Source organism: Balaenoptera acutorostrata, chromosome 10 (genome assembly GCF_949987535.1).
Source record: "Balaenoptera acutorostrata chromosome 10, mBalAcu1.1, whole genome shotgun sequence".
NCBI lineage: Eukaryota > Metazoa > Chordata > Mammalia > Artiodactyla > Balaenopteridae > Balaenoptera > Balaenoptera acutorostrata.
The window spans coordinates 2,412,146-2,439,871 of record NC_080073.1 but is presented as its reverse complement, the minus strand read 5'-3'; the positions used below and the strand labels follow the sequence as shown (position 1 = coordinate 2,439,871).

At 55.2% G+C, this 27,726-nt stretch overlaps 1 protein-coding gene across 4 annotated transcripts in view; it reads left to right on the top strand.

Moving 5' to 3' along the window:
* IQSEC1 (IQ motif and Sec7 domain ArfGEF 1) overlaps positions 1-27,726 on the top strand; it is a 329,670-nt gene that overhangs the window by 236,208 nt on the left and 65,736 nt on the right. Inside the window, exon 1 of one of the 4 annotated variants that reach the window (XM_057554671.1) lies at positions 5,909-6,018. The exons of the other annotated variants lie outside the window; for them this stretch is intronic. The gene's annotated coding sequence lies outside the window, so the exon portion shown is untranslated. Of the gene's footprint in view, positions 1-5,908; positions 6,019-27,726 lie in introns of those variants that run through there. 4 annotated transcript variants of the gene reach the window in all.

The following is a 27,726-nucleotide window of genomic DNA, read 5'->3' as shown; positions in this document are numbered from 1 at the left end:
CCAGCACTGTGTGAGGGTTCCAGTTTCTCCAGACCACCTGGACGGCTCTCTAAAAACTGAGTTCTGCTGTCTGGTTTCTGCGGCTGCCTTTCCTATTCTGTTTTTGAACACGTGGTCTTCAAGGGACCCTCCAGTGTGGTCTCATTTAACTCTGGATGCAGTGTTCCCTAAAGTGGGGTCTGATGAACGTTGCAAACTGTATTCTTAGGGGTCCACCGAGTTCTTAAGTTTGAGAAACCCTTAATATAGAGCCATCTCTCAGACGGGAAAGTAGAGGCCCTTACAGAGAAAGTGATGTGTCCAAAGCCGTGCATCTGTGAGTGCCCACAAGCCAGCACGGAGGCCACGTGGAGTAAATAAGAGCCACTTAGGAAGTCGTCCAGCACCCGCCCAGTTTTCTCACCTGTAAAATGGAGGGGGCGTCACCCATCTCTAGAAGCAGGAGCAATAGAGACAGTGTGGGTAAAGAGCCCAGCTCAGCTCCTGCCTGACGCAGAGTGGACACCGCGTGTTCCCACCACCTGGCCTTGCACCCCGCCCCCTCCTCCACAGCACCTCCTCTCCCCAACAGAGCAGCCCCGAGGGCTGGCTCACGGCTCCCGGCTCCAGCCGTCCCTCCCCCTCACACACCTCACCTGTCCCCAGTGCTTAGCCACTTACTGGGCATGGCTCTGTTGCAGGCCCTGTGCTGATGCTGGCAAAACAGATGATTCCTACTCCATCCCCGCCCTCGGGGACTTTGGGCAATGAATAGACTCATTAGCTGATGATTACAGGACAGCGTGGCAGTGGTTATTTTTACAATCAATAGCTAACGGTTATTGAATTTCTTCTATGTGCCTGGTCCTGTTCTAAGAACTGTGTCAGGGTGTACAGGGCATTGTGCAAGCCAAGACGTCTAGAGGAGGTGACATTTTTGCAGCTGGATCTTAAGGATTAGTTTGGACTTGAGCTAACAGGCAAAAAGCACTCTTTAGGAATTTTTACTAATTTGGTGGGTGAAAATGGTATCTCATTATTATGGTATGTGATTCTTTATCAGTAAGGTTATATATCTTTTGGTATGTTTATAGGCCATTTGTATTTCTTCTTCTCTGAGCTACCTAGTTAAATCAGCTGGATACTTTTATTTTCAGGGTTTTCTTATTGATTTGTTAGAACTCTTTGTATATTGATGAACCAAAGGCCATAGTATGTGCAAATACTCAGTGTTGTGAAATAGCGTGGCATACTCACACTCAAGTGTAGCTTGACTTTGGGGGAAGCAGCTGAAGATGGGGGGGGGTGGGCAGGGAGGCAGAAACTAGTTCTGGTGCTGAACTGGGAGCTTAGACTTTATCCTCCAGGTCATGGGGAGCCTTAGAAGGGTTTTGAACAAGGAAGGGATGTGATTGAAGCCATTTTTTTAATATATATAAATTTATTTATTTATTTTATTTATCTTTGGCTTTGTTGGGTCTTCGTTGCTGTGCGCGGGCTTTCTCTAGTTGCAGCGAGCAGGGGCTACTCTTCATTGTACTGTGCAGGCTTCTCATTGTGGTGGCTTCTCATTGCAGAGCACGGGCTCTAGGCTCGTGGGCTTCGGTAGGTGTGCCACGCGGGCTCAGTAGTTGTGGCTCGCGGGCTCCAGAGCACAGGCTCAGTAGTTGTGGTGCACGGGCTTAGCTGCTCCGCGGCATGTGGGATCTTCCTGGACCAGGGCTCGAACCCGTGTGCCCTGCATTGGCAGGCGGGTTCTTAACCACTGCGCCACCAGGGAAGCCCTGAAGCTGTATTTTTGAAAGTTGCTTTAAATAAGTGACAATGATGGGTGGAGGGACAGGCTAGAAGGATAAATTGAGGCCAGAAAGTGCAGAGCTGTGAATGTCCCGCTGAAAAGCATCAGTTTGGTTTGCTGGGCAATGGGGAATGTTCTGGGTAATGACGGGGGGTGGGGAGAGGGAAGGAGCAGGATCAAGGCCATGGCTGATCCCCGGGTGGGGTAAGTGGTTCAGTCTCCCTGCAGGAGGCTTTGCCCCCACTGACATCTCCTTCCCACATGGTGCCCAGTGCTGGCTCATCTCTTCCTGCTCCGTGGAACTGATCTCCAACCAGACAGACGGGATTGTTGCCAGGGCTGATCTGGAGAGGAAAGATGAACCGGGAGTTTCCAGGCAGGGCACTGCGGGTGGGAGAAGGAAAAGGGAAGAGCATGGTGGCCAGCCTGGAGGGGGCTCAGAAGTCATGCATTCCACAGGCCAAGGAAGCTGACCCTCGGCTTCCGCTCCCACAGCCCAAGGCCGGGAAGCCCCACCTCCCGGCAGCATTCCACATCAGGTTGGCTCTTCCAGTGAGAAGGTTCTCGGGCTGGTCTGACGTCAGAGCTGCACGGAGCCTTGGCACTTGCCTTATCTCAGGCTTCCTGCCTGCTCGATGGAGGGAACCTCGAGGCTCAGAGGAAGACGATCCTCCCGCAGTCACACAGGGAGTTAGCCCCAGCCCGAGTCAGAGCAGGCCTCCCAACTACGCGTGCAGTCTCAGAAATGATTCTTTTTAAAACATAATTTTTTTAAACAGTAGTACATGCAGAGGGCGCAAAAAATATTTAAATGGAACATTTCAGTGAAAAGCCATTCTCCTTCCCACCCTGGCCCCCAATTCTCCACACCCTTCCCCAGGGCACCACTGTACCAGTTTCTTAAGCATCTTTGTCAGAGATAACACATCCACACACCAGCAGGTACCCTATACCCCGCTCTTTTTTTACATAAAAAGTAACATGCCATACCCTGTACTGCACCTTGCTTTTTCCACTTACAAAAATACCTTGGAGATTGTTCCTTGTCCATCATGTACAGAAGCTGCATCCTTTTTGACCGCTGCGTAGGTTTCCACCGTACGGATGTATCATAACAGGCATCTGTCGAGGAATCCCTCTTTGGCGCGCTTTAGGTAACAAGAAGACTCCAATAATTTTTATTCACTTTAAAGACAGTTGCTTAATTTTTTAAAGGCACATAAAGAAGAAGATTTAATCAGCCCGTGAGCCGGTGCCTATGTCCAGATAATCCCTGGCGACTTTTTACAAATCAACTAGCCCTCAGAAGAGTATCAAATGAAAAGTAAAAGCTCCTCCCACACGCATTCCACACACCCCACCGTCCTCCCAAAAGGCAGCCATCAATAGCAGGTTGTTTGGGTATGTGGGTATCTTCTCGGGGAGAAGAAGTAGGAAATTACAGTACGCATATATGTATAACCTTTTACGATGTGCACAAGAGAGATCACAGCATACACAGTGTTCTTTCCCCTGCATTTTTCAGCAGAAATGCCTCCTGGAGATATTCCCATGAAGTCCCTGCCTGTGGGTGTGTTCATGCCAGCTCTCCCTCCCCCAGTGTTGGACACCAGAGGTGTCTCTCTTCTTAGTTGCTGACTGACACAGAGTGCTGTGTGCACTTGCCCTTGCGTCTTTATGCCAGCACGCTGGATGGCTTTGCCAGATCACCCTTCAAAAACAGGTCGCCCCATCTTGCACCTCACCCTCCAGTACTCTGGGTGCATTCATCTCCTCCCACCTTCAACAGCAAAAGCATCATTATACTTGTTCTTTTCTGCCAACTTGGTAGACACAAAAAATGACAGGCATGCTGTGTTTCAGTGTGTATTTCTTCAATATGCATTTAATTACAAGTGAGATTGAGTATCTTTCCCTGAGCCGCTTGTTTCTATCCTCTGCTCTTTTTTCTAATTGATTAGTCATCTTTTTCCTATCGCTTTGAAAGAGCTTTTTACGTATCCGGGAAAGTAACTTTCATCTCATTTTCCGCAATTAACTTCTGTCATATGTGCTGCAGATATTCTTTTTAAGTTTACCCTTTGTCTTTTTTAACTTTGTGGTACGTTTTATTCCATTTAGAAGTTTTCATTTCTATATAGTTAAAATTTATCAATATTTTCCTCCATAGCTTCTGGGAATACAAATATTTATACAGTACATTTTACACAACCTTTTCACACCTTATCACAGCTGATCCTCAGAGCAGCCTTTGGAAAGAGGCAGGGTGAGGGTTTTTATCATCAGGTCTGTTTTACAGGTGAATTCACATGAGGCTCAGAAAGGTGGTGGGACCTGCCCAGGCTGAACAGGTTCTAAAACCCTTGCTCTTCCCAGGTCTCTCACCTGCCTTCCTGCCAGCCAGGTAACTCACTCCTGGCACTGACAACAAAAGGATGTAGCTTCTCTAGGAAAGCATTTTTAATTATTAAAACTACAAGAATCTTTCCTTCAAGAGCTCTTTTTTTTTTTAAAGTTTTTGAAATTATAAAATTAATTCATAGTTTTTAAAAACAAAATGTCCAGTGATACAGGAGAGTGTAACACAGGGTTTCGGGGGGGGGGGGCTCATGCCTTGCCCTGAAAGCCCATCCCCCAGGGGGACCACTGTCATGTTTGCTGTGAGCACCAGTGGTGAGGAAGACCCACCGGGAGCTGGACCGTTCCTTATCCGTCTCTGCCCATCACCAGTGCATTGTATATTCCAGGAGCAGCTCAGGTGCTCATAAATGCTGCGAGACGAGACTGAGGTGGTCAGGCACCCCCCTTAGCTTACACTCTGCAGCCCCACAGGCCTGTGTTCAAATCCCACCTCAGCCACTTAGCCAGCCATGTGAGTGTGGGCAGTTGACTTACCTTCTCTGTGCTGTGCTGTCCTTGTCTCTGAAATTGGGATAATAGTTTACACCTCAAGTAAATGAAATTAACCTCCTAAAATGCTGAACAGAATGTCCACCTCTCACCTCTGATCTGCCTGTTCCTTGGGGGGTCCACTGCCTACTCCCACCTGGCCCCAATAGCCAGGGTCATGACATTTCAGAGTGGAAAGTCAGGCTCCCTCCCCCCTCCAGAAGCCCAGAGAGGGGAAGTGCCTTGCCCAAGGTCACACAGCCCACAGACGGCAGAGCCCGCAGAGACTCCAGTCTCCTGACTCATTACATCACTCGCCAGGCTGGACCACTGCGGCCCGTCCCCCGGCCTCCTGTCTCGCCCCTTCTGGCCACCAGGGGGCGCGCCCTAACCCAGCCCAGACTGCGGCCGGCCTTGCTCCCACCTGGTGGGGGTCTCCTGACTGCCCACGAAAGGAAGCGTTCCTTAATTTGGTGTTCACGGCTGTCAGAATCTCCCTACACAACGGGCAGCGCGCCTTCCTCTGCTTGCTTGTTCCTTGGGTACAGTCTTCCTGGAGTGCCGTCCCCCTTCCTGCCCCTTGCAGGCCAGGCCTCTCCTGCCTACTCCACTCCTTCCCCGCGGACTGGTCCCTCTCCGAGGCCGTGCCGCCCCACCGAGGCCCGTCCCCAGCATTCAGTGGGTGGCGAGTCCATGTTTGCTGTGGGGTAAGGGGCGGCGCCGGCAGGCCCGGACCCCCCTCCCCAAAATGCCAGGAGCGCGCGTCCTGGAGGGGACACAGAGCCCCACCACCGCGCTGTGCGATTCTGGGCCAGTGGCTGCCGCTTTCTGGGCCTCGGTCTTCTCATCTGAGAACTGGGGAGGCTTGGGGGGGTGGCTGGGCATGGCCGGCGGGGACCGCAGCTCTCCGTGGGAGGGGCCTGCGGCTGCGGCTCCCGGGTGTTTACCTAGGGGGTCTCGCGGAGTCTGAGCGAAAGGCCGGGGTCCCAGCGCCCCTCCGCCGCACTTGGCTGTGCGGACCCCGCTCCCCGGCCAGTCCCCTCGGCGGCCCCACCGACCCGGGCGCCCTCAACTGGCCGGGGTTCGGGTGACGTCGGCGGCCGGGGCGGGACCCGTCCCCGCGCCCACACCCGTATCCGGGGAAACTGAGGCCGGGCGCGGAGAGGCCGCGCACGCCAAGGTCACTGTGCGGAGGCAGGCCGGCAGGCCGGCGGCGCTCGGGCTCGGGCTCCGGCTCGGGCTGGGGCTCCCGCGCGCCCGCTCCCCCCGCGCCGCGCGCCCGCCCGCGCTCCTGCCCGCCGCGGGGACGGCGGGGACGGCGCGCGCTCGGAGGCTGCGGGCGGCCCCGCGAGGTAGGAGGCGGGCCGGCGGGGGACGCGCGCGGCAGCGGGCGGGGCGGCCGGGGCCGGGGGCCGGGGGCCAGGCCGGGGGTCGGCGGGGGTCGTGGCTGCCCCGACGCGCGAGCGGCTTTCGGGAACCGAGCGGGGGCGGCGGGGGGCTTTGCGGAGCCGGGCCCGGGACGAGGGCCGAGGCCGCAGTCGCGGGGACGCGGCGGGCCCCGGGGTTGCAGGGTCGGGCACCCGCGGCGCCGGGCTCGCGGGGATGGGGCGGGGGCGGCGGCGCCGGGCTTTGGGAACCGGGGCTCTGCGGTGTCGCTCCCTGGGTCGCAGGAGATGGAGCTTCCGCGGCTCTGCGGATCGCCCCTCCGAAACCTTGCGGACGTGGAAGGCGCGATCTGGGGGGAGGGGGGCTGAGGGTCTCCGCGTCTATACAGCTGGCTGCCTGGGCTGGGAAACGTGAACCCAGGTCCCGAGGGTCGCAGGGGGAAGCTGCCCTCCCCCCACAGACACAGACACACTCTCTCCCTTTTCTCCCCCCTCCGCCGTGCTCCCGCCTCTCCGCGGAGAAATCCTGCCGCGGGTCCAGGGTCCGGAGCCTGCGGGCGGGAGGTTGAGGCATCTCAGGAATTCGCTGTGAGCCAGTTAGACGCTCTTGGGGCGGGCTCGATGGCTGGCCCCGAATTCAGCCCTGCCCCGACCCCTTGCGTGACCTTGGGCAGCCCCTCCTCCCACTACCACGCGGGCAAGAGGCTGGCTGGTAGTCTTGGGGATCCTGTGGGTCAGACCCCCAGTGGGCGAGGAGTCGGTTGAAGGGACTGTGCCTGGGGGCTGGAAGAGCCACTGCGATCTCCGGACCCAGTCCCAAATGGGGCAGGAGGCAGCAGGAGTCTGAGAAGTGACGATGGGGCTGGCGCAGGTATCAGGGCACTCTGTTCCACCTGCCAGCCTGGGGGGGAGCCCTCTTGGACCAGGGGGCTCTGAGTGCGGGAAAGCCCTGCCCAAACTAGCTGCCCCTGGGCTGTGAGGAGGCAGGGCCGGTTGCCAGAGGTGTGGCCAGGCTGTTCCCCTGCCCCCCACAGTCATGGGGACACCCCCCCCCCTAAGTTTCTGCCACGCAGTTGCCCCTTTAAATTGCTAAGCTCTCGGCTGTCACAGCTGATCTGTTTCCAGAGCAAACGGAGCAGAAAGATGACAGTGGGTGTCCCCTCCCCCGGGCCTGTGCGAGAGATGAGGTTTGCAGGCCAGCGGTCCCCTCTGCCTGGTCAGCTTTGTGCGTTTAGCTCTGGGCGTGCTCCATCATGGGGTGGGGGTGGGGCACTTGCTCTGCACCGGGGAGCCCCTGCTCCGCTCGGTGGTCAGGCACCACCAGACAGCGTGCGTGCCAGCCTGCGCAGCCCCTGGGAGCAACTCGGAGCGAAGGTGACCTCTGGTCACCCTTCCCTGCCCCCAGCTTTATGCCTGGCTCCTCCCTTGGGCTGGCACGGTGGCCAAGCCTCTGAAACTGCGTGTGGCCAGAGAGCCCATGTGCAGCAGTTGGGTTTGAAAGGAGAGAAAAGCAGCAGCCCCAGACGCCCCGGAGACAGGAAAGGACAAGCTAAGAGGTGATCAGGGTGCCACAGGGCCACGGCCCAGCCACTGAGCATCCGCACCGACCGGGTGGAGCATCTGGGGGCCGATCTCCTATTAGAGATGGGGAAACCGAGGCTAGGGAGAGGCAGGGACATGGCCAAGGTCACACAGCACCCCAGTGGCCCCAACTCTCCCGCCGTCCAGCCATGCCTGGGGAGCTGCTGCCTGGGGAAGGCTCAGAGGACTCGGTGTTTCCCCCAGAGGTCCCTGCAGTGGAGGGACAAGGAAGGGGGACCTTGGCTCCCGCACAGGTTGCAGACATTAAGTAATCTTGAGTCTCGTGAGTAGAGTTGCCACCCTCTCCCGTGGCTGCCTGCCCTTCCAGCACTTCTCTGCTCACCCCGTGGCTGCCAGCCCCACAATGACACTGTGATCTCAGTCATGCCCCTGGCCCCATCGTGCAGAGGGGATGCCAAGGCCAAGCCAGCACTGGAACCCTCTGTGTCCTCAGCTTTCTTCCAACCAGTGTTCTAACTACTGGGGTGCTAAGCACCTAGGCGTCCCTAGAAGAGCACAACCATCCTTTGTTCTCGTAGTAAGCTCCCCGTCACTGGGGTGTGCAAGCTGGAGCTGAATACTCATTGGTTAGGGAGGCTATGAATTTGGCCTCTGGTGGGAGGGTTGACCAGATGTCTCATCACCCCCCCAACCCCATCCCTCATAATTAGGGAGTAGGGAATGGGGTTGCTTGCTCCTATCAGGAGATGATGATTCTTGCATGAAAGAGGCCGGGTGAAGGCGCTGGGGCGGGTTCCTGTATGAGGCCCAGGGTTCCACATACTGGCATTGCTCAGACCTGGTGTCCACACTGTGAAGTGTGACTCAGACCCACTTCTGGGAGCAGCGTCTTCCAGTGCCTGCTGCCTTCCCACTGGGCCCAGCCTTCAGCCTTGCCCATCCGGGGTCCTGCAGGTATGCCCACCCCACCTGTGCCACCCAGAAACCTTTGCTCAGCCTTCACCCATTGGTGTCACCTCTTCAGCAAAATCTGCCCAGTCTCTGTGTCTGCCTCCCCTGGGGGTCCCATTGTCACTGAACTGGGGAGGGGGACAGTGTGCAGGGACATAGGTAGGCCTGACTGCAGGACACCTGCCCCCCCCGCCCCCCCCCCACACTGCCTGAGCTCTTCAGTGGCCCTACCACACAAGTGCCGGCTTGGAAAGGCAGGATGCAGGCAGTCAAGTTCTCAGTGACTCTTCGAAGAACTGAGTGTATGTGGCCTTCTGATCTAGTACGATTACAGTTCACACCCAGCAAGCATCTTTTAAAGCATCTACTCCGTGCCCGACCTTGTCACGGGGGTCTCACTTTTATCAGCCCATTTCATCTTCGAAACCACAAACCCATCCGCTAATGTGTATGAAGGCTCTAGAAGCGTAATATCAAAACAGTGATGTCAGCCGCACGGGCCAGTGGGACCCACTGAGAATGCTGCACCCCCCGCCCACCGCTGGCCGCGGTCTTTCCCGTGACTTGGGCCCTAGTGTCCCAACAGCTTGGCACTTTGCGCGCGCAGATGGCCTGGGGGGGCGCGGGGGGTTAGGGTGCTCAGAGGGGACTGACCCCGTGAATCCACGCGGGCTGTGTGGACGGAGATAGGAAGGCTTGCGAAGGGGTCCTGGGACCCGGTGCATGCGTTTGGGCCTCATCTGCTGCCTCTTTAGAAGGAAGTCCTGTCGGGAGGGCGGAACAGTGGCTGAGGCACCTGCCGGTCCCCAGCGCCAGGGGCTAATGTGAGTCTTCGTTGTGCTCAACTGAGGTGGATCCAAACAAGAAAAAAGGTGGTGAGTTGTCCTCACTGGAGGTATGCAAGCTTCGGCAGTGGAGAAGACTCCTGTGCCTCGGTTAGGCAAGATGCCCTGGAGGGCCATTTTAGCTCCAGGACTCCCAGAGCCAATGACTTTTTTTTTTTTTTAAATTATTATCTGAGGACTTAGTGAGAGCTATCAGGATGGTAATATAGGTTTGGAAAAATGCTCAGTGCCAGGCTGTTTTAATAAAGCCAATTGCCTCGGGGTATTATGGGAACACTCCATTATTCGGCTCCTCCAGATTCGGAACTAGGACCAGGTTTTGGACTTGGCCAAGGGGCCTGAGGATTTGGCATGAAGCAGGAAGGAAATTGAGAGTCTAATGGCCAATCCAGAAGCGCTGGGGTCACTGTCGGCCACACTAACTTGGGAAGCCCTGAGGTCAGAGCTGAACTCCTTGTTGCTTTGGACAAGTCCCTTCCCCTCCCTGAGCTGAAGGACTTTGAAAGAGTCCAGAAAGCACTTTGGAAATTGTAAGGGTTGGGGGCCGGGAGGAGGGGGCGAAGCAGCAGATCCTGATTGGCTCAGGTGCATGGACCAGCTGAGGGCCAGCCTGCCGCTGGGATGGGTTCAAGTCCCAGCTCTCAGCTCCCTAGCTTCCTGGACCTCCGTGAGCCTCAGTCTCCTCCTCTTTAAAATGGGAGTGATGACAGGGCCAACCTCCTAAGGCAGTTATGAAGGTAATTCTGGAAAGTGTGTCAATGTCATACAGCTAGTTTCCATTTTCTCCTTTGGGGATATTGAGAAGCCACTCAGTATTCCTAAGGCCTCAAAGTCCAAACAGAAATGCCAGCTCTGTTGATTCTCTCATTCAACAAATATTTATGGAGCGCCTGTGATGATAGCACAGGAACCACACAGACAAAACGCCTTGCCCTCCAGGAGCTTTGATTTTAGCAGCAGGAGACCCACAACAAAAAAGTAAACAAACAAAGAGAATTTCAGTGAGTGCTAAAAAGAATGAATCTGCCCTGGTCGGTGTTAAAGGTGCTTTACAGTGGAAGAACTCTTCCAGAAGGGGGAGGAGAGGAGCTCCCTCACCCTCATCTGGGCTCCGGGAGACCTAGATTCCAGTCCTGGCCCTGCTGGCTTCCCACTTTGCTGTGCAAACTTGGGCAGTTTCCTTCCTGTCTCTGATCCTCGGTTCTTGTTTGTGAAATGAGACAGCAGGTATGCTCCTCCAGCTCAGGTGCCCGATGTGGCTGGGCTGTCTGCCCTGTGGTGCTGCACTGAAGTCTGCTCTGCCGTCAGAGCTGGAGTCCCTGCCTGTCCCCTCTGTGTGCCACACCACACATACCTTTCTATGTTAGATGGGATGGGTAACCCGTCAAACAGAAAGGCGAAAAGACAGGCATGCAGCAGCTTCGGGAGAAATAAGAGGAACACACACATTGTGAGACCACCTCCCGGGCCCCGAGACGAAGCGCTGCCAGAAGCCCCCCACCCCACCCCATGGGCTCCCCCTCAACTGTTGGCCCTCACGGATGCTCACCACCCTGACTTCTGTGATAATATTGTTCTTGCTGTCACCGTCTTACCACCTGTCTGAGCAACTCTTCACCACATGGCCTTGTTCTTATTGTTGACTTGTTTATACATGGACTTAGGCTGTAGATATCTGGTTGGGTCTGGCTTCTTCTCAAAGTCACAAGGAGCTGTTGCTTGTCGTCGTCACGGCTGTGTAGTATTCCACTGCGTCGCTAGGCCACGGTTTATTATCCAGTCTCTGTGATGGACACACAGGGTGTCTTCAGTTCAGGGCTGTGTTCTTGAACCTGCCCACGTCCTAGTGCACGTATGACCTCCTTTCCGGCATCTGTCTGGAACTGGGCCACACAGGACGCACATGTTCAATGTCATAGAGCAGACCAACACTGTGGTCCTTCCGTCCCGTCGCCCCCCACTCCCAGTGACACCGCCTGTTGTCAGTCTCTGCCATTTTTGCTCTCCTGGTGGGTGTGTAATGGCTTTGATCCGCATTCCCCTGACTGCTGATGGGGTTGAGCATTTTTCGTAAGGTTACTGGCCGTTTGGATCTCCTCCTCGGTGGCTGTTCAAGCTTCTTGCCTACCTTGGGCTGTCTTTTTGTTTTCTTGTTTTGTTTTTTTTTAAATTAATTAATTTATTTATTTATGGCTGTGTTGGGCCTTCGTTTCTGTGCGAGGGCTTTCTCCAGTTGCGGCGAGCGGGGGCCACTCCTCATCGCGGTGCGCGGGCCTCTCACCATCGCGGCCTCTCCTGTTGCGGAGCACAGGCTCCAAACGCGCAGGCTCAGTAGTTGTGGCTCACGGGCCCAGCTGCTCCGCGGCATGTGGGATCTTCCCAGACCAGGGCTCGAACCCGTGTCCCCTGCATTGGAAGGGGGATTCTCAACCACTGTGCCACCGGGGAAGCCCTGTTTTCTTGTTGATTTGGAGGATTCTTTAGGTATTCCGGATTCCAGTCCTTTGTCAGTTGTATGTGTTGTAAATATCTTGCATTTTTCACTTTTCCTGGGGTCTTGGAAAGAACATCTTAATTTCAGAGTTCTTAATTTCTATCAAATCTATCTTTCACTTTATTTTTGTTTTGTGTTTTAAGAATCCTTTCCTACCCTGTGGTCATGAATTCACCTTTTTGCATTAGATCTTTAATCTACGAGGAATTGATGTTAGTAAAGGGCGTGAGTTAAGGGTCCCATTTCGCACACGCACGCGCGCGCACGCACACGCACGCACGCGCGCGCATGCACACACACGCACACGCACACGCACGCACACCCCATTTCCCAGCCTGCCCAGCGCCGTTTGGTGACATGTGTGTCCCTTTCCCCTACCTGCCCTGCCCGCCCCGGGCAGGCAGGAGCCCAGGACCGCAGGCTCTGGCCTGGGAGCCCCGGCAGGGACAGCCCCTGGGGGCAGGGCAGGGCAGACAGCCCTCCCCCACTGGACCAGCTGCTGCTCCTGCCAAACAGGTCTGTGGGGCCTGTCACGTGTCCAGCTGGCGGTGACTCGGGCTCTGGCGGATTAAGCAGGGGCACAGGGCTTATGACCCGCACCGTCCACTGCACAGACCCCCGGGAGGGCCGAGGGAGCTCAGCTCTGTGGGCTGCAGAGGAGACCCCCAGAGGCCAGCAAGGCTGCGCTGTTTGTCTCAGGACACCCCCAGCTGGGGCACTGGAGCAAGGTAAGAGAGGGCCAGGGGGCCCTTGGCTGTGACTTCCCTGCTCAGCTCTGGGAACTTCTGTCTGGAAAATTAAATGTCCCCCCCGCCTCACTCCCCCGCAAGCTCTTTCCATCTGGGTCTATTGAGGGAAGCCAAGAGCCAGGAGGTGGAGGGCGGCGGCCGAGAGCAAGGACCTGCCGGTCTCAGGCCCCCGTGCACACTCACCCAGGCTCACACACACACGTACACGCACCTGCCCACCAGCTCCCGAGGGATTCCGCATCCTCTTCAGTGACGAGGGCCTGCCCACTGGGGGGGTGGGGGGGTGGGGGCGCTGCCAACCTCCAGTCCGCCCTCCAGATCCTGGTGCCCCCCCCACAATGGCCGGTACCTTCGTGCTCCTGGAGTCTTCAGGGCAGGGAAGAGGGGGAGGAGGTGGGTGTGTGCTGAGCACTGTCTATGTGCCGGGAACCTCCCCTCGGGTGCTCTTTATTCCAACCCTGCAAGGGAGGGAAGATTCGCCCATTTAATAGATGAGGAAACTGAGGCTCGGAGATGGGCTATGGCCCAGCTGGGGCCCGGGCTGGGAGGACGGTCCCCAGCATCTCAGCAGCCTGCCCACGTGACCCCAGAAGTCGCAGGCCCTGCTCACCCCCTGCCCAAAGGCACAGTCCCTCTGGCGCAGAGCTGCAGCTCCCTCGGGCTCTTTGAGAACTCTAGGTCCTTGCGGGGCGGGGGGTGGGGTGGGGTGGGGTGGGCATCAGGGTGGGAACAAGAGCCAGCGGCTCTGGGCCCAGCTCAGCCTAGGCTAGTGGGTAAGACTTGGGCTCCGTCTCCTTGTTTGTGCCATGGGGGGGGTGACAGTAGTAGGCCCCACCTCTCCAGGTCGCTCTGAAATGCCACCGTGCATGAAAGGGCTTCCAAACACGGCGGCTCCCAGCAGGCACTCGGGCACTTAGCTTTTGTTTTTACAGGGAAGGTCAATACCTGAGTTCACTGCGTCCTCTGAATTTCTGAGCTCCTGTGCATTTCTTTTCTTCCTGGGCTTTATGCATGCATTTATTCCTATGAGTTTAATACATGCTTAGGAAATACAGGCACGTGGTAAAATGCTCAGCATTATAAGAGTATACAATGCAAACGACGTATGCCCCCCGCCCCCTCCCCGGAGCAAACAGGATGAGCATTTTGGGGGGTATCTCTGGTCAGAAATGTTCCTATGTATATATTTGTTCCTCTGCCATATTTTATTTTATTTTATTATTATTTTTTTAATTTTTTAAAATTTTTTATTTATTTATTTATGGCTGTGTTGGGTCTCCGCCTCTGTGTGAGGGCTTTCTCTAGTCGCGGCGAGCGGGGGCCACTCTTCATCGCGGTGCGCGGTCCTCTCACTATCACGGCCTCTCTTGTTGCAGAGCACAGGCTCCGGATGCGCAGGCTCAGCAGTTGTGGCTCACGGGCCTAGTCGCTCCGTCCTCTGCCATATTTTAAAGAGAGCACCCAGCAGCTTGCTCTGCCCCTATCCTGCGGCTTCCCTCTGGGCCTTTAAATCCACCCCCTCGGTTAGAGAGCCTGACGGCTGCTTTCCTGCAGAAGGCCCGCGTATTTGTGGGCGCTGGCACCAGATCTTCCTCGTCAGCAGGACTTGAGGGAGGCTGCAGCCTGGCACGGGGCAAACAGGGGGATTGTTGAGCCGCAAAGAACGGTCCCTCTGTGCCCAGTGAAGGCCCCAGTTGGAGACCGGCTCCCCCTCCTCCCCACTCCGGCAGATCTGGGTCTGGAGCAAGGGTGGAGCCTGGGGACCTGGCTGAGGCCCAGCCCGCGGCCAGCTGTCCATCGGGTGACCTTGAGCCTCCTCTGGGCTCCCGACTCACTGCAGAAACCCAGGGCGCGTGGTGGCCCCAGTGAGAGGACCGAGGGTCTGTCTTCTTGAGGACCCAGCAAGCCACGCCTCACCCATCCGGCCCAGGGAAGAAGCGCATGACGTAGGCTGGAGTTCTCACTGCTTCCTCTTGAGCTTTGATGGTGCTCTCCGGGAGACAGTCGAGATCAGCGCTAAGTCTCACTGATACGTTCTCTGTGGGCCTTGTGACTCCTGGACCTGCGGGCTTCTTATCTCTGCCAGGGAAAGCTCCCAGAGGGCTGGGGTCAGGGCTTTATCTCTCCCAGCCTCTGAGAAAGGAAAGCAGCAGGTGGCCACATGCGGCAACATACCCTGTGTGCGTGGCTAGGAGGCTTCATCAGAAAGGCTCCCTGCCCCCTTGAAGCAAGAGCAGGATCCACCGTTGGTGTCGGGAGGGTGGCCAGTCACCCAGTGGGGCAGAGCTCCAGGCGCTGCCCGTGTGCAGATGTTCAGGTTGTGCACTGCACAAGAGCAGTTGGCAAAGGAAGAATGCACTGTTACCAAGCCACAGGCCTGAGAGGCTGTGTCCACCAGAAGAGGGCGCTTTTTCCAAATTCACACGCAGGCCCTGCATGCTCGCTTGTGAAGGAGAGGTGCCTGCTCTCCACTTACTCGCTCTTCCTCTGCTCAGTTTTCTAGAATCTCTCTCCAGGACTCTGCTGGTAACCCCAGGGGAAAGGCAGCTCCAGACACTCTCCTATGTCTGTGGGAGCAGCTTGGGTAAACCCAGCCCAGTGGATCCTCAGGGAACGGGGCCATGGCTCAGAGTAGACCTGCATCCACATTGCAGCTCTAGCTGCTCCTGGTCAGGACTCCTCAGCAGAGACCCTCCACGTTAGCATCTGTTAATACTCCCCCCAAAGCTCAAGTATGAAGGACCCTTACCTCTGTGCCCGGCCCCTTGAGCAGGGCCACTTTATTTATGAAGGCATGTTGATTTGGGGACAGGGACTCATGTGAACTCATCTCATGCACAAATATTTCTCCAGCACCTAGTGTGTGCCAGGCTGGCAATAAATGCTGAGTCCCACAGACGTGACTTTTATCCTCACGGAGCTGTCCAGTGAAGGAGAGGGAAATGCCCCCACGAACAGCATGGGCCAGGGGCTGGGAGGACTTGCTCAGTGGGGCCTGTAAGGAGGTCAGGCAAGGCTTCCTTGAAAGTGGAGTCAGGGATAAGTAGGTGAAAAGAGAGAGACGTATGCACCCGGCAGTGGGAACAGCACGTGCAAAGGCCCAGGGGCAGGAGCCAACTTGCTGGGTATGAGGCTGGAGCTGAGACGGAGGGCAGAGGCAGGCAGAGGCCGAACCCCCAGGGGTTTGTGGGCATGGTGAGGAGTTTGCTGCTTATTTCTTAAGCAGCGAGGAGCCAGGGTTTGGAGCAGGTCAGTGACTTGTTAGATAGAAATGTCGGTGAAATTGGGTTTGAGTGCTGGCTCTGCTTCCTGATCCAGTTGCCCTCCTGCTGTGTGATGGGGGTGGGGGCGGCAGGGGGGAGGGTGTCTTAGGTTGTGCCGGAAGGAGGAGATCTGAATGAGGAAGCTTACCGTGGGGTCCAGAGGCTGCCTCAGCTGCTCCTCTGGGCACCTGCCCCTTGGCTGGGCACCTCCCTATCCAGGAGGCTTGGGGCTGGGAAGGCCAGACTGCAGTTCTCCAGCAGGGCGACAGGTGGCGCCGGCCCCTCAGAGGTGACCGGTGGGCTGGCCCAGCAGGGACCAGCGCAGGTCAAGTGGGGTTGGGTCTAGCTCTGGTCAGGCTGGGGCAGGGCCACGCTTCCCCCTGCCCTCACCCGCACCCCAGGTGGCACCCAGGCTGCTGGTTCGGTGGCTCCAGCCCACAGTTGCCAGCACCCCGTCTTTCATCCCCTCCGAGGACCATCCATCAGCTGTGACCTGAGCTGACGTTTTAAGCCGATCTAAATTTGCCACCAAGCCTGACAGGGGAACAGCTGGGTGAAACCACCCTGTGCAGGGGAGTGCTGCGGTCCAGATCTCCGCTCTGCAGCCTCAGCCAGTGAAATGCAGATAATGAGGTGCCCCCTCCCAGGGTGGGCGTGCGTCAGCACACACTGAGTGCCCAAGGAATGTTGGCCCAGCCAGGGCTGGGCACCCAGGAGGCAGGCCTGCAGGGCCTGGCAGTGCCTCCCCTGCTCCACCGGGGGCCCCGCACCTGGCATGGGGGCTGGACGCACAGGGAGCCGACATGTGTTGAATGAAGACGTACCCTACACACCCGAGGCTGAGTCCCGGAGTGGGAACGCTCACACCTGGCCCGTCGCTGGTATCACATCCCAGCTCCCCGAGGCTGGTGTGTGATCTGGCATCTTGGGCAAGTGGTTTGGTCCTTTTGAGTCCTATTCCTTCTGTAAGATGTGGACGGTACCCTCTCTGTAGGTGGGAGGGTTGCTCGCCCGATGGGAGTCCCTTGGAGCTCCCAGCACCCAATTGGTGCTCAGGGAAGGGCAGCCCCTGCCACTGGGAATGCAACCAGCCATCCCTGCCTCGGAACCATGGGTGGTCACTAAGGGAGACCAAGGGCAGAAGCTGGAGCCATGATTGCAAGCAGCCCACAGCAAGCTGGCTGACCGAAGCAAGAGGGAATTTACTGGAAGTAGCGTTGTCCCCAGACTGCCCAGGAAGGACAGGAAACAGGCCCGTACACAGGGCCCCTCCTGAGGGCAGGAGGCAGTTTCCTCTAGGAATGCCCCCTGGAAGGGGTGCCTACTTGTCTGTGCTTGGGTGCCCGCAGGCAGGGCCGAGCCCCGTGAGAGGCCCACCGGGTGCAGACGCCCCCAGGACGGGGCACTGCGGGAGGGAAAGGAGGGATCCTGGAATAGGACGTGGCCTTGAGGGAAACCGCCCAGGTCCAAGCCCAGCACCCCCAGCGCTGGCTCTCTGTCCCTGGCCCCCGTGCACCCCGCTGTACTCGATATGGGTTCCTCTTCACCAGCGTGATAATTACTGGACACATCACTGACATTGAACAAATTGTTGTGTGCTTGTAATTACAAATTACGTTTCTAACACTCCAGGGGTTTCCAAACCTTGATATATGTGCTATTAACACATAAATTACAGTCATTTATGGAAATTACCAGAGAGACCAGAATTGTCTGTGGATTGTGTTGTGTAAGAGGTGCTCATTGGTGGATGTGCTCCAGGAGCCTGGAGGGGCCCAGTGTGGGCCTCAAGCTTTACTCCTATTTCGTGGGGTCAGATTCCATTCCCAGCCCTAGACTTTTTTTTTTTTAATTTATTTATTTTATTTATTTATTTTTGGCTGCGTTGGGTCTTCGTTGCTGCACGTGGGCTTTCTCTAGTTGCGGCGAGCTGGGGCTACTCTTCGTTGCGGTGCACAGGCTTCTCGTTGTGGCTTCTCTTGTTTGTGGAGCACGGGCTTTATAGGCATGTGGGCTTCAGTAGTTGTGGCACGTGGGCTCAGTAGCTGTGGCGCGGGCTCAGTAGCTGTGGCTCGCAGGCTGTAGAGCACAGGCTCAGTAGTTGTGGTTCACAGGCTTAGTTGCTCCGCGGCATGTGGGATCTTCTTGGACCAGGACTCAAACCCGTATCCCCTGCATTGGCAGGCAGATTCTCAACCACTGCGCCACCAGCGAAGCCCCCCAGCCCTAGACTTTTCACACATGGACCCCCAGGTCGGAAGCCCAGCTCTGCCACGACCATCTGAGTGGCCTCCAGCCACTGACCTCTCTGTGTCTCAATTTCTTTATGGACTAAATAACGGGACTTGATGAGTGATTCCTAGAGATGGCGGCCGTCCAGCTGCAGGCACCCGCCTCCGTGCAGGAGGTGCCCCCCCGGGGCCTTTTCTCCTCTCTCACAATGCAGGAGGCGCACAGTGAGGCAGCAGCCAGGTTTTGTTCCCAAGAGGAGGGAGGCGACCAGGGCCCTGGAACCCCGCCTTCGGTCCCCCTGGCACCTGGCAGCCCTCCCCAGCCTTAGGTTGCTGTGAACTCCTTATGTGCTTCAGGGTGTTATTTCTTTCTTTTTTTTTTTTTTTTAAACTTTTGGGTTTATTTATTTATTTATTTATGGCTGTGTTGGGTCCTCGTTTCTGTGCGAGGGCTTTCCCGAGTTGTGGCAAGCGGGGGCCACTCTTCATCGCGGTGTGCGGGCCTCTCACTGTCGTGGCCTCTCCTGTTGCAGAGCACAGGCTCCAGACGCGCAGGGTCAGTAATTGTGGCTCACGGGCCCAGTTGCTCCGCGGCATGTGGGATCCTCCCAGACCAGGGCTCGAACCCGTGTCCCCTGCACCGGCAGGCAGATTCTCAACCACTGCGCCACCAGGGAAGCCCCCAGGGTGTTATTTCTTGCTGCAGAGAGTGTACTCTCAGATTCCTGGGTTTCTGGAAGTGTAAGACCCAGGCCACAGGTGGGCGTGAAATGATTCCAGGTGAGCCATAGATGCTGCATTGGGTGACATGGAGCCTATCATACGGACCCAGGAAAAAGCTATTCCCCTCCTGGAGTTCTTTTAGCCCCTCCGATTACACTGAGCCCAGAGTGTTGGTCGGGGCTAATATCTCTTTAATGCCTCTTTATCACTCCAAAAAAAGCTTAATTCTATTTCCTTATTTTATAGGAAGTAATGTGTCACATGGTTAAACAGTGAAAGATATAAAAGGCTACAAGACAAACAGTGAGCCCCCTCCCAGCCCCAGCCCCCCAGAGGTAACCAACATCCAGAGATACTTTGTGTGTCTATCAGCGTGTGGGGTGTGTGTGTGTGTGTATTCTTCTTCCCTTTTTTTTTAGGCACATACAGCATTCTAAGTTTAGCCTTTTCACTTACAATATATCTTGTATCTCATTCCCTATCATATATAAAGAGAATCTTTCTTCTGTTTTATGACTGCCCTCTGTGACATGGATTCTCTATACTTGCTAATCTCTGTTTTAAAGAAAGAGCAAGCCTCAAGCATAGGCCTTCTGCTGATAACAAGATCTGAGCAGGATTTTATAAGTGTTTTGGTTTGGGTGATTTCTTTTTATGAGAAAATTCAATTTATGCTCAGCGAGACTGGCTTTTCACAGATAGAGCAGATATAACGCGAGCCTGATATGAAGAATAGTATTAAGTAAGTGGTATACAGGTGCTTATGTGGTCGTTGGGAAAACTAACCTGGGGATAAATCCAGGCCAGTTCTGCCGGCTTCCTCCCCACCGACACACACCCATAGGATGAAACCCCAGCCCCATCCTCTGGCCTCATTCCTCACAGCGCACCCATCCCCACACTTCACGCTCCCATATATGCTGTTCCCTGTACGTGGGGTGCCCTTCAGTGAATTCCGAGTCATGCCACAAATCCCAACACAGGCTTCACCTCCTCCAGGAAGCCCTCCCTGATGGCCACCCCATCAGCTCACAGTCATACCTGCTTCTGTGCCAGGTTGATCCCATGGTTGCATTGATCACCCACTGCAGTGCCCTGGCGTAGTGCGAGATCCTCTGCAGGATCTTCTGCAGAAACTTCTGCAGATGTCAGAATCACCTGGAGGGTGAGAATGTACATTTCTCAGAATTCCCAGCTGGGACTGCGGTTGCTGCTGTTCCTGGGACCTCACTCTGAGAACTGCTGGTGGAGGGGCAAGGACACAACGTTCTCCTGGGTTCTCCTCCCGGCTCCATCATTTATGGGCTGTGTGTCTCTGGACAAATTACTTACCCTCTCTGGGCTTCAGGGCCTCCGTGAGAAACTGAGATGTTGACCCCACCTTGTACAGAATTGTGTGAAGGTGTGTGGAAGCAGGGCTGGCATCTACCGATGTGAGTTGCCTCCCACCCCCTCCCCACCGAACTTCCCGAGGGCAGGGCCCACATCTGATGTGTCTCGGATGCTCTGAGACACCCAGGCTGTGCCTGGGGGGCAGCTGCTGGCCATGTTCAGGAACGCACATGTGCTGGTTATCTATGTATTCAAATAGTGAATCAGATGGTGCACATCTCCCGCGCCCATTGATTCCAAATCCGTGGAGCCGGGTCAAGCTGGTTGAAGTCTTCCTCCCACCGGGACCAGAGAAGGGGTTGCTTAAATCAATAACATAAAGAAGATTTCAGAGGGGAACGTTTAACCCACTTAAGAGAGAAGCTGTTGTTTTCGGAGCACTTAGTGGCATCCGTTTGCAAAACAGGCGTCCCAAGCACTTGTTATAAATGAACGCTCTATTCATTAAAGCAGAGGGCCACTGAGGCTCGGCTTGGCTGGCCCTTGGTAGCGGTGTGGGCATGACAGTTAAGAATCAGTGCCACCAGCGGGGTGGTCCATGGCAGGGCAAGGCCTAGCAGCCCCTCTCTACCCCTTTTAGTGCAGGTGGGCCCTGGTTAAACGCAACTCCTGGGAAAGAAACCCAAATGCATCAAGAATGGTCATTCGCTTTGCCCCAGGGGTACCTCTCTTTAGAGAATCTTTAGCTGACAGGTTCCTTAAGTACTGGGCACCCTGGTTATGAGAAGCAGTGTCTTTGAAAACCAGTTTCATGTGAAGAGGGGCGTTGGCTCAGACTGAATAGGACCAGGATGTGAATGGGGAGCACGGAGGGGGCTGGCCCCGTGGCTGGCCCTGAAGCAGGATGAATCTGGTTCTACATGATTTGTTTGTTCATCATTTATTGAGCACCTGCTGTTGACCAGGTGCCTTCCGGATGCTGGGGACACCGTGGTGACGCTTCATTCTCGTAGAGGATAGACAGTAAACAAGGGAACATGTAACTGAGCCGGATAAACAGGCGGTGAGATGGGCTTTAAGGGGAATTAGACAAGATGGAGAGAACGGGGGTGTGCTTTACCTGGGGGCGGCTTAGGCTGTTCTCAGGCACAGAGAGTGGGCACGGGGCAGCCCTGGAACAGTCTGGAGCCAATTTCCCGGAGCTGTCCCCGAGGGAGGGACTTGGCATAAGCATCGTGGGTCATACCCCTCCCTCCCTGAGATCTGGCGGTGGCTTCTTTGTGCCACCAGCCAGGAAAAGAGGGTTGAGTGTGAGGGGCACTTCTGATTGTGTCCTGGGGCTGGCAGGGCTCCCTGACAGGGTAATTTCGGGGCTGAGGGGGCTCAGGGAGGAGACCATCACTGGTGAAAGCAGTTCAGCTTTTTGCTTCTGAATTTCTTCCTGATGTTGTCAGGCCCCTTGAATCCTGCAAGAAATCCAGCAGATGGCCATTTCCCATCCTCTTGAATAGACTCATAACTCAAGTGGCCGTACTTAGAAGCCGCAGGTCTGTTTTCTGCTGGCCCTTTCCCCGGGGCTTCAGGACGAGCAGTCCCGTTCACCTGGCTGGGCCCAGCAGAGGGACGAGGGCGGAGGGGGTGTTTCCCAGGAGTGCCCGGACTGGGGAGGGATGCGGTGAACACAGTCTCACCTGTGGCCGCCACCCCCGTCTTCCTTCACTTTTATAACAAACCAGCATCTGCTGTGCGGCAGGGGTGACAAGTGCTCTGGGGATCCAGGCTAGGAGGTCTTCTTAGAGGAGGTGATCATTCTTGGCTGTTCTGTTGACTTTGTCAGTCACTGAGCATTGTCGTGCTAGGTTTGTCAGAACTCCACAGAGCTACCCCATCCCATGTGGGGTTTTCTTTCTCCTTGCATCTGACCCTGTGTCCCAACCATGGGGTTCGATTATTTTAACCCTCCTGGAGGAGCTTTCCCAGGCCCTTGCAGGACTGTTCACCCATTTGTCAACTGTTGGCATTAATAACAACTGCATCGAATTTTTAGTGTTCATTTAAAGACCACAAGAAAAGAGCTCCGTACACCGCCAACCACGATGGTTCCCTACCTCTGTGGCTTCCTCTGCCACAGCAGTGGGAAGGAGCTGAGGAAAGGAAGCCTTGTTCTTGGCTGTGCCCCAGACTGACTTGGGGACTGTAGGACTCAGGTTCCTCATCTGAATAAGAGCTGGCTGCACTGGGTCACGGTGACTCCTTCCGGCTCTCAAGTTCTAGGGTACACTAACGTTAAGGCCGCTTTCATCTCACCAGCGTGGGTCAGGTCTTGGCCAACCCAAGTACCAGTGAGTTTTTTGTGGTTGGGACCCATTTCCCCTGGTGCCAGGACAGGTGTCTGGAACCAGGCCGGTTATGTGAAGCAGTAATCGCACCTGAGCCCCACCACTGGGAGAGCGATGGAGCGCCATTGTCCCTGCCCTCAAGGCGCCCACAGTCCGGGTGAGGGGTTCTCGCTTAGCCTAGGGGGGCGGGGGCGCTGGAGGAGGCTTCAAAGAGAAGGTGACATTTGGGCTGGGCCTTGAACGTTGAGTCAGAGGTTGCCAAGCAGATGAAGAGGACAACCCAGGAAGTGGGAACAGCATAAGCAAAGGCACTGGGGCAGGAAAGTGCCTGGTGCATTCTGGGAGTCACTGTATGGGAGGGATGGTAGCTGGGAATGAGGCTGGAAAGAGTCAGGGGCTAGATGTCACCAAGGTAGTACCTGAGCAGGTAAATAGTCTGGTTCACGGTAAACAACCCTACACCACCTCCGGGTGACCCCAGGCTCCCAAGATAAGTTATCCCAGGGTCATTTAGTTTACTTTGTTTAGTAAGATCAGGGAAGTCCGTGATTTGCAGAGGTTTCTATGAAAACTGGTTGAAATTTTAAAAATAACTTGGCACTTAATAAGAACAGCTTTATTTACCTGGGAAATTTCTCCTCTGGGGGGCTGACTGGACTCCCAGAGAGGTCACGCTACAGAGTTATCTGTTCTGTGCAGTGTCTGTGGTTTCTCATGGCATCCGACGCTCAGATGAATAAGTTCCATTCCATATGGAACCCACAACTCACCCACGCCCAGGCTGTATGCTGGACAGTCCCCATCCTTGCCATGCCATCCCAGCAGTGGGGGCCTGTGGCCTGGGAGGTAGGACGCTTGGGTCAGGGTCACTGTTTCTAGGACCTGGCCGCACGCCTGGGCTCATCCCTTCGTCTCTCTGGGCCTCAGTTTCCCTGTCTGTGGAGTGAAGGATTGGGCTGGGGGGAGGGTCACAGAGCTGTGGCTGTGACATGGGGAGGATCCTTTCAGTGATGCGAAGAGTAACTTATTAGTGATCAACAGACACTAGGAGGGAGGCTCGGATGGGCTTGACCACAGCCTGTTTTTATGGCTGTCATAGGACACAGCCTCTCACAGAGTGGCCCAAGAGGCACCTTCGGTACAGTCTGGCATTTGGGGTCTCTGTGGACTGGCTCTGGTGGGCTTCAGAGTCTCCTAGAAGATGCTAGAAGACCTGTAGTCCCTTGGATTGTTACGTCTATTAGGGATTTCTTCATTTCCCTGGCTTTTTAAAAAATTATTGAAAATTTTGCAAACACTGTAGTTCTAAAGTGCTCCTTCCTCCTTCCCACCCTGTGTCCCAAGCTTAGAGGGCAGAGGCGTGTCCCCAGGAATCTCTGGAACCCCCGTTTCCTTTCCCAGAGGCAACCACCAGTACCCGTTTCTTGGGTCTCCTTTAAGAAACAGTCTAGGGCTTCCCTGGTGGTGCAGTGGTTAAGCGTCTGCCTGCCAATGCAGGGGACATGGGTTCTAGCCCTGGTCCGGGAAGATCCCACATGCTGCGGGGCAACTAAGCCCGAGCGCCACAACTACTGAGCCCGAGCTCTAGAGCCCACGAGCCACAACTACTGAGCCCATGTGCCACAACTACTGAAGCCCACACACCTAGAGCCCGTGCTCTGCAACAAGAGAAGCCACCGCAATGAGACGTCCGCCTACCGCAATGAAGAGTAGCCCCCGCTCGCCACCACAACTAGAGAAAGCCCACGCGAGGCAACGAGGACCCAATGCAGCCAAAAATTAACAAAGAAAAAAAGAAAAATAAAAAGAAACAGTCTATGAGCGTATTATGCTACATAAGCATACTAGTGTTCTGTATGTTTTATTGTCTGTACTTTTCACATTTGTCTGGACTTTTTGTCACGATGTTGTGTCTCAGACCTTTTGCTGCAAGTGTGTACGGTGCTGCTGCCGTTCTTTTAACGTAGGGCTCCTCTGTACCGCAGTTTACATAACCAACTGACAGATGTTGCCTGTGTCCTTCTCCACGTTCTGCTGTTACAAACAACTAATACCCTTGGACCTGTGTCTTTGTGCTGGGCAGGTAGCTCTCTCTGGAAGTATCTGTTCCGAACAGTGGATGGTCCCATCTTGTGGCCGTCTGTCTGAAGGTTGCCTGGCCTGGCCCTATCGTTTTGATCACCATCTTCCGCATGACACCTGGACTCTCTTTCCCAGATCTCATCCACAGCCCTGAGGCAGGGAACTGGGGGTTGGCTGAACAGGCAGAGAATTCACGTGGAGCTAATGCAAAACTCCCTCAGGGGAGCTTCATTATGTCAGGCTGACAAACCTTTTCTGTGGACAACTAGACAGAAATATTTCAGGCTTGCGAGCCACAGTCTCTCTTCAACTTTGTTGTGGCACAAAAGTATCCATAGACAATACATAACGGAATGAGTGTGACTTTGTTCCAATAAAACTTTATTTAAAAAAGCATGCAGGGGGCTGGACTTGCCCCCAGGCCTTAGTTTGCATTTGATTGATTTGCCTGAGCACCTCGGTGTCCCAGCCCTATAGTGGGCACAGGGGATGCTGCAGAGAAGGACGCAGGCCAGCTCTGCCTGGCAAGGACAGCACAGTTCCTCTTCCCCTGGCAAGGAGCATGTAAAGGGAGTTTCTGACTTGGATTGGGGGCCAGTCAGGGTGGCTTTCTGGGTAAAGTCACATCGAAAGCTGAAACCCAAGTCCTGGCCACCAGCCAGCACAGTGGGGAGTGTTGCTTGAGGTGCGGCGAGGGCTGGAGAGAGGAACCAGACCAGGCCTCACAAGAGGAGGCCTCTGGGACACGGACTGCAAAGGTGGGCCTTTGGGGGCATGCGTGCCACATGTCTGGTCAGAGGAGAGCAAGGAGGCAGTGGAAGACGGGAGGCTGTCAGAGGCCCAGGAGATGGGGATGAAGTCAGGTTGGGGGTGTGTGAAATGGGCCAAGGCAAGTAGGTTAGGACTGAAACCCAGGACGATACAGTGAAACTAAACATTTTCATGCCCTTCTTGCATCTTACAGCCTTGTAGGTGGGCTCCTACTCACCTCTCAAGGCCCAGCCTAAATGTCCCTTCATCTTTGGAGCCTCTTGTGGGGCAGAGTTACGGGCGACTTCCTCCAGACTATCCTAACGTCCCCAGGGACACTTGTCACGGCACTGTCTCCCCACTGTGCCTCAGAACAGCAGCATGGAATAAGCACTGAGGCATGTTTGCTAAATTAAAGGAAAGGGCGAGGTGAATTAGCCAGCAGAGGGGTAGCTGATGAGCCTCACTTTACAGCTGAGGAAACTGGGGCTCAGAAGCCTAAGCAATTTGCCCAAATGGCATGTGTAAGACCTCTGCCCAGTCTAGTCATTTCTGCCCAGCAGAAAAATTGGCTTTCTCTACCTCTCCAGGCTGGAACTTTTCTCACTTGCCTCACGATTCCTTAAATTATTAATGTGTGAGGAAATTAACTGAGAGCCAGAAGCAAAAGGCACACTCTGCAGGAAGATAAAACAAAACGGGAGAATGAAGAGGCATTTGGTTTCCAGGGACTCCATCCTCTGGTAGTCCAAACGCTAACAGGGAGACTCAACGCCCTTTTTCTAAATCCCAGCCGGAACTATGTCGCCAAGACTATCCTGGCGGGCGCTGAGGCCCTGGGCCTGGAGAAGTGCCTGGAATTCTTGGAGAATCCGGGTCGTGAGGCGGTCAGAGCCGGTGTCTGGAGCGCCCCAGCAGCTGAGGGGCGACTCTCTCGGCTCCATTTATTACAGCCTATTTTTAGAGGGCAGTTCAAGTGAGGGTGGGACTTCTCCACCCTCCTCCCCAACTGGACTGTTACAACCCTATCGACTATATCCCCTCCCATCTCCCCACCCCCAGCCAGGATGCAGCATGTGAAGGTCTTCTCCTTCCAGAACCCTATGTGGAGGGGCTTTTGTCCATCTTGATCCCAGCCATCCTAGTGGCTGTGAGGTGATACCTCACTGTGGTTTTGATTCGTGTTTCCCTAATGAATAGTGGTGTTGAGCAAGTTTTCATGTGCTTATTGGCCATTCATATATCTTTTCTGGAGAAATGTCTTCTCAGATCCTTTGCCCATTTTTTAATTGGGTTATTTGCCATTTTATTATTGAGTTGTAAGAGTCCTTTATCTAGTATGGATACTAGACCATTATTTGATGCATAATTTGAAAATATTTTCTCCCATCCTGTGTCTTCATTTATTTTTATTTTATTTTTTTCCGAATGATGACCTTTATTGTTTAAAAGAAAAATGCTCCCACGCGTCTGATTTCGTCTTTACTTAGGGCTTTAAACGCCCAGCTGGTTGTTTGTAGAGCCGAGGCTGCCTGTGCACCCTGTAATTTTTCCAACCTCGCGGGTCGAGGCCCCGGCGGTCACGGGGTCGAACAACGCCAAAAGGCCTCCGCCGTCTCCGCGACCCACTTGGGGACCCCTGCCCGCGCAGGCGGCGCGCGGGACTTCCTTCGCGGGTCTTCATTTATTTCTAATGTAGCAAAGAAAACATCAGAAGTGATGAGGAGGCATGAGGAGATGGGCTGTGGATTCCTGCTCGGCCTCCCGCCTGGGAACCCTGGAGCAGTAATCTGGCTCTATGGCTTGCCCTTTCCCGGGCCGCAAGCAGGGCCAGCCCAGCCCTCTTCCTCCCCTGTTCCCCACCCGCCCCAGTTCCCCATCTGGGAATAATGCTCCTCATCAGCCCGTTGCACCACCCCCTCCAAATGAAAGAGTCAGAAGGGCACAAGCGGATGCCGCTGCATGCGTGGCTTCCCACAGCTTCCTGACCCCCGCAGACCTGCCAGGTGCCTGGCCCTCCAGGAGGTGTACCTGCGGGTGGGGCGGCCCAGGACAGGTGGGGTTTTGATGTGTCTATCTGCTTGAGGTCTCCCAACTACATTTGGGCATTCCACAAGTGTGGGTGGTGGGCGCTGTGCCTGCCTTCAAGGAGCCGGAGGACAGACAATACAAAAAATGTGCAAACCGAGAACAGCAAGCCATGATTACTTTTAGCAGGGAGAGCTGTGCAGCCTGGGAGCCGTGAAGGTGAGGCAAAGCCTCTCAGAGTTAACCCAGTTAAACTGAGCCTCAGTTTCCTCTTCTGGAAAGTGGGGTCAGTAATAACTCCACCTGCATCACAATGTTGTCTTGAGGACCAAATGTCAGTAAAAAG